We start from the raw sequence: 7,201 nt of genomic DNA, 5'->3' as shown, positions 1-7,201 counted from the left end.
ATATATTCTAATAACTATAATCGGTTAAACTAATCATGAAAACGAGCATCTCAAGTTGCTTACACAGATAGACGATTTGAAACTATAATCGGTGGGAAAGGAACTATCGACCTGTCGGGTCTAGAGCGACAACTCCTTTCATTGCGAGAGAAAAGGTCCTCCGTACTCTTTTCAAAGGAATCCTTACAAAAGGATTTGCTCTCTTTTGTAAAGTATACTTTAAAGTACGATAGAGAAGATACTTTTACTGCCTTTTATTTATCCTCTCTATACAATTCCTGTTCTGCTCGATTATTTTGCTACGACTAAAATAAAATTTAATGGTTTTGAATCTCGGCAATATTTGCAAACGAGTCATTTCCGCGCATAGGAATATTCGAACTTTAAAAACTCCACTAAACTTTAAATCAAGGAGTTTATGAATAAAAACTCCATTAAATCCGGCATATTTCATATTTCAAAACGATTTCATTGAACTTTTATTTAGACTCATGTTTATCTGTTGTTTCATCCGTTGTGGATTTATTATTAAGTCCAACCAAAAACCTTGTAGCTTGGTTTCATCCGAAACAGGAGCTCAACCGATAAATAAAGGATGCACCCAGAAATACCTCAAAACGAATTGTATAATAATTTTATAAATATTTCATTTAGTTTTTAATATTTACCATGTAAGGCCCATGAAGCCGATCTGGTATTGAATAAAATAAAATAAATAAATAAAAATAATGGTAAAAGGGAAAATAATTTACTTATTACGCATTCCTTAGTGACAAAATTTAGGGCTAGTTGTAATCAGAAATTTAAAGATAGTCTACTGTTTTTACTTTAACTAATAATTTATTTGTTTGTTTCTTGAAGAAAAGTTCCCTCACAATTAGGGTTGACCTAAACTCTCAAATATACACATATTTAAAAAATAATATTATTATATTTTAAATAAAATACAAAATAATATTGAATATATTAAATTTAACGGTAATTATTTAAAGATAAGAAATAATTATTATAATAATATATATGTAAAGATCCTTACCTTGAGGCTGACCCATCCACACCTCTAAATAACAATTAAGTGACGTTAACACATGGTTTTATAAAAATATAACCTCTGATAATGTTTTTATTTCATTTATGATTGTACGAGTGTTTCAGTGAACTAAAGACTATAAAAACTGATTTTGTTTTATAAATACGTATAGTTTAAGATACAATGTATTATTTAATTTGAATTTGTCATTAATTAATAAAACAATTGTTTTATAGCAAAAGAAGTTTATAGTCTTGAAGTCTATCTCTTGATTTTTTTCAAATTTTTACTTTTTTATTTATTGATAGATATTACAATCTGCCACACAGTTGTGGGCAATAGGTAATAGTGATGAATGATCTCATACATACTTAAAAAAAAAAAAATAAATAAATAAATAAAATAAAATAAAAATAACATAATGATAAAATAATATAGTCTCTAGTCACATTTACACTCTAATATACAATATTTACACAATCGACCTGAGGATCCCTGAGCCCACTCTATTCCCCACGTGTGAGGGGTAGAGCAGAGCTCGAGAGATCCCAGCGCATCCCTCTCGCCGCATCACTGGTAATGAGCCAGTGGAGGCTGAGCAAGTGCGCTAAAGCCGCAAACACTCAACTTGAGTGGAGAATCTGACCATTGCCAGAACTCCAATTCTCCATTTTTATTTTAATAAGTCTCTTGCCCACTGCCGTTTCAATCTTCTAGGTGGGCTGTAGGGATGGGTGGAACTAGATAAGATTTGAACCAAAGGATTAGGATGGTTGGAAAGGTAAAGTCTATCTCTAACACAAGATTATATATATATAACAATAATACAACAAAGAAATGCAATTCTGCCTCTACATGATGATTTATAAATTGTAATAAATGAATATTAATAATTCAATATGATAATGAATTATTTTTACAAACATTAAAAAAAAAATTGAAGTGAAACTAATATAAATTGCACAAATTTTAAACATTTCCATCAATTATTAAGACTGATAGTAGAAATTTAAATAATTAAAAAATAAGACACTACAATACAGTTGTAAGGCCTGGAGAAGATTCTGAAGATAGAGAGGACAATTCTGAGGAGGATTGATGGACCCAAAATAACGCAAGAAAGGAAGAAGCACAATGAGGAGAGAAATACTTTATTCATCTATGCTGCCCAAATACATCAGGTTGCTACATACACAGCATACTAATCAATCCGTAATCGGACATATATAAATTACATATAATTACATGGTATAATAAAATAGAAAGAAAACAGTTTTTTATTCCTACAGTTTCCTTTTAAAATCAATTTCAGCCTATACGCCAAATACAAATATTTCAATTCATTCCTTTTTTTTCTTTCCCTTTTCTGTTCCTTCAATTTCACCATTTCACAATTTTTAATTCACCTGATCAACGAATTCACCCTACTAGATCCTCTCCAGTGACCCGCTAAACAGATTCACTATTAGACGGCAATGTGTGATCAGACCATTAATAATAGTCACAGCAGTAGATTAGTTTACCAAAAAACAAACAAATAAATGCATTCTACGAGAACAAGACTAACACATAGATTCAAAGGAAAATATAATAAAAAGCCGGTTACAAGAAAAACTTGAATGGATAAATAAGTTTTTAAAAAATAAATAAGAATTTGGAAGACCCTGAAACTGTCATCAGGACCAAAAGACAGAGAATTTACGGGCACATAGTAAGAATGAAAAATAAGAAAATTTTCAACAAAGTCTGCTGCTATAAAACTATATAGGGAGATATGTAAAACAAGTGAAAGAGGAACTGAGTAGACTAAGGATAACAGATGAAGACTGATTTGATAGGGAGCATTGTGGGGACTAATTACAAGAGGTCGGGGCTCTTGTGGGAGAGAAGGAGGGACGAAGGAGAAAATGGATTAAGAAAGAGCGGGAGGAACAGTCCAGGAGGATGAAAGGGTATTGGAGTAGAAGGAAGGCGGAAGGTGTGAGGATGAATCGAAAATGATATTCGCGTGGTGCTTACTGGCCGGTTCGTGAAAGAAAAAAAAATAATCCTGAATCATTACTAGTATTAGCAGTACAAATAATGATGTTGATAAGGAATAAAACTATTTATTAGGTCAGTGAGAGGATCCGTATATCTAAAGATTCACTGACGTTAAGTAATTCCTAGCACTACCCAGTTCAGCTTCCGTTATTTTAAGCATTTAGTAACTCCATGTGTAGGCGGCTATGCAGTTGATTTAGTCTGTTATTAAAACCAACAGTTAGTATAGATAATTAAAAAGAAAAAAATCAGTAACTGGTGGTTTGTAAAACTTTGCATTAGCGTGACGGAGTTAGTAACATCAGACACGTAAAAGATTCCTTTGAATCTTATAATGAGGGATTACATTCAGTAATCTAATAATAACGACGATACAACCAACGTGATCTTATCGGTTAATCTTTATCTCTTCCATCTTTTAATGCTCTATTAAAGTAATCCTACAATCGTGTTTCAGTTGCACTTTGCATTTCTTCAGTGCTTATAAAGTACTATAAGTGGTTTTAAGTCGGTAGATCTAATAGGACGATCAAGATCCATGCAATGAATCACTATTTCGTACCCAGTATTATATAATAAAAATTCTGACCGCTTCATTACTGAACGATTTTAATGGTGGGTACAAGTAAATAAATGAATGATACAAAAATACTTTAGCTGATCAAAAAAGAGGAGTTAGAATTTCTTATCAAAATTTTAGTCGAGTTATGTAAGTTTTAAGTTTACTTTTTTCATTAGTGGCGGTCCCACAAAAAGAAAAACTTGACCCTCACTATGGTTAGAATGGATTAGTCATCTGCAGATAACTCCCTCGCTGTGAATTGCATTAAAATAAAATAAAAATTATACACGAATATATTTAACAAATTTGATTTGTTTACTTTTTTTATTATAAAAATAAGTATCACTGTCAATTACAAAATTATTTATTGTATCTTAACTGTTACTTTTATATTAGCTGATATTATATAGTATAGAAGATAAGGTATTTAAAAATATATCAGAGATTAAACTTCCATATATACTGGTTAGATTGTCTAACCAGTATATATGGAAGCATATAGATATATATTATTTGGGTTATATTACTACGTAGTCATGGAGTCTGGCCCAATTAATGTTCGTAAATTAGTTTACCAATATTTAATGTTTAGATTAAAACACCATATTTTGATTATAATTTTTATCATAAACGTGTTAACTGCAGCTAAATACCTATTTCAATAAATCCATACATATATACATAGGTGTTCAATATAATACCATCTTAATTTAATATCTTATATACATACAATCTAATACCATCTAGATTTGATATCTTATATAATTAAAGTTTATAGTATTGTAAAACTAATATTTTTTAATTTATTTATTTATTTATTGATATTTACAACTGTATAAAAAAATACAAGTAAATTTGATCAAAATGACATAATGATATGATACAGGATGTAGAGAAACTACCCAATAGTAGAACTCTAAAAACAGTTTACAATATAAGGTCACGAGGTCATCTTCTTTTCAGTCGCCTCGGAGGATTGCCAGGAATGGAAGAGGAAGCAAGGTTAGAAACTAGTGGGTTTGGGTGGTTAGGGAGTTTATTATGGAAGGAATAACATCGGGTTCGGGCTAGATCGGTTACATAAGGAACATTTAGGTCTCTATGTATAAAACTAATATTTAAAAAAAGTATTGTTTCCAATAATAGTTAATTTAATATAAAGTAAAAAACAAAACAAAAAAAAAGCACTTGAAAGTTCATAAAATTTAAATTTCTTTAGATGGTAATAGTGCTATTTTAAAAAATACCAAAATTATTTCTTATTAATCTTTATTTATAAATAAACACAAATGTACAAATTTATTTTATTTACATCTTAACACTTTCTTGAGACCTAACCTATTGGTTAATATTGTTTAAATAAATAAAATTATATCCATTTTAGTTTCAAAACATTTTTTATTTCTTTATAAATCCGACGTTTCGGCCAATTGGGCCATCCTCAAAGACAATCTATCACAAACAACTTTTATTACATATATGATCTTCAACAATTCCAAACAAATAACAATATTATTTAAAAATTATCATACCTTAATACAATTTTAGAACCAAATCATTTAAAAAACAAGGCAGACTGTTCTGCCCAGGTCATTTATATCAGTCCACAAATCACCCAATGAGACATTAAACATTAGGGAATCAACTAATTTTGTTAATAAGCTATTCTTAGATTATGTCTAATTACATATTTAGTGAAATTGTTCAAATTAAATTTAAAATTAAAATTATTTATCACAGACAGTTTTTAGGAATAAAAAATCACGGCGTTCACACTTAAATGTAACTGCTCATCGAACCGCAGACTTTGGTAGATCTTTCCCCATCTGTTCCACTTCCCTTTGGAATTTTATTCCCTCCTTTATTCGAGGTTCTAATACCCTTCCAATCTTCAAAGCCCGTATCTTCGACTGCCTTCTGTCCATCCAATTCCGGAAGAATAACAATTTAAAGTTTCAAATAAGGTTTATATATTTTCTTTTCTTTCTTTGTTTCAGATTTTCCTTTATACTTGTAAATATGTATATTAGCAGAAATTGTATCTTTTTATAAGTTTTTTGATTTATTATTAGAAGTATTAGTCATCTTATGTTTTATGGTATGACATATGGTTTTATATTATTTGTTCTTATTTTCTATATTCAGTTAATTATTGTTGTTCATTTTTATCTTTTCAAAATCATTATTTTATTATATAGTATTTTATGACGTTTTATAATTTCATTTTTATTTTGTATTTTGCTCTTAGGCTCTAAAGCCTAATATCGTCGCCTGTATATTATTCTAAGGGATCAATCCCAGAATAAATAAAGATTATTATTATATTTCAAACTTTTTCAGATGTTGCACTTCTGACGTGCAGAGATCTTTTGTCTATCCCTGAGGGAGGGGAGGTGTATTGTGATGTACATGGCAGACTTATACTACTAACTATACTAAAAATAAGCCCTTATAGTTAGAAATATAGGAAAGATAATAAATTAAACATATTGACTATATTCACTGTGTGCGTGCTACTCAACAATTACTACAATTTCAGACGAAGGAAAGGAAAGGTGCCTGAATGAGCCTTGATGAAAAGAGCAATCGTTCTGGGGAGGGGGAGAAATCGTTGGCAATTATCTACCAACAATTGGAGTTGTCTGTTCTCCCAGCACACGCCAGCTGTTTTCATCCTACCTTCTACGCTGTCGGTCAAACGTTTAAAACCAATAGTTCTGTTGAGTAAGAACTGTTCCGAGAAACATTTTATTTGTATTTGGTATTATCTGTTTTTGCTATCAATAACCTATAAAATGTATATCATTTAGCAGTCTTGAAATATATATATATCTTGTAAAAAGTTCACACCTCGATTTAAAGGAAATATAAAAAAATGATATCAGATTCCATACACAGAGTATGGACATTGGTTAAAATATGATATTGAGAATAAAAATACTTTTTATATAAAATTGGACACTATTTGTGAGATTCTGGGGAAGAGATAGTGTTATTGTTGTGTTGTACCATAAAAATATTTTAATGAATTAGTGTAATTGTTGTGTTGTACCATAAAAATATTTTAATGAATTATAATTAAGCTTTGTATTATGGTTTTAAGATTGCAAATTATTTTCTCATTAATTTTTTTTTTTCTTTTTCGGCCAAGACTCCCCATTGGAGTCCTATACTGCCTAACCATGGTTGGGGGTCAAAGTTCTTCATTTTGTGGGACTGCCACTCAATGAAAAAAGTCGACGTCCCAGGCCGGATTCAAACCGGCACCGCCAATAGACATCAAATTGTTATGACTGTGTCTTAACCATTGAGCTATGGGTGGCCCTCTTATTAATTTGAATTATTATTTGCATAAATTATTTTTTATTCAAAATGATAACATGATGATACTTTGTAACGAGGTTCGGTCGAGAAACAATCGATTTGATCGGTACGTTCAAGAACGAATTTGTCCTTGAGGTAAAAGGTTACGAGTGGAGTATTCTGTTTTGGGGATAATTGTGATTGTTCTTTAGTGGCAATAGAAAATTGGCTTCCATGACTATATATATTCATGACTATATATA

This window comes from Halyomorpha halys, unplaced genomic scaffold, assembly GCF_000696795.3.
Source record: "Halyomorpha halys isolate HHAL.00 unplaced genomic scaffold, Hhal_1.1 Scaffold623.1, whole genome shotgun sequence".
NCBI lineage: Eukaryota > Metazoa > Arthropoda > Insecta > Hemiptera > Pentatomidae > Halyomorpha > Halyomorpha halys.
The sequence above is the reverse complement of the archived record's forward strand: the minus strand, read 5'-3'. Positions refer to the sequence as shown.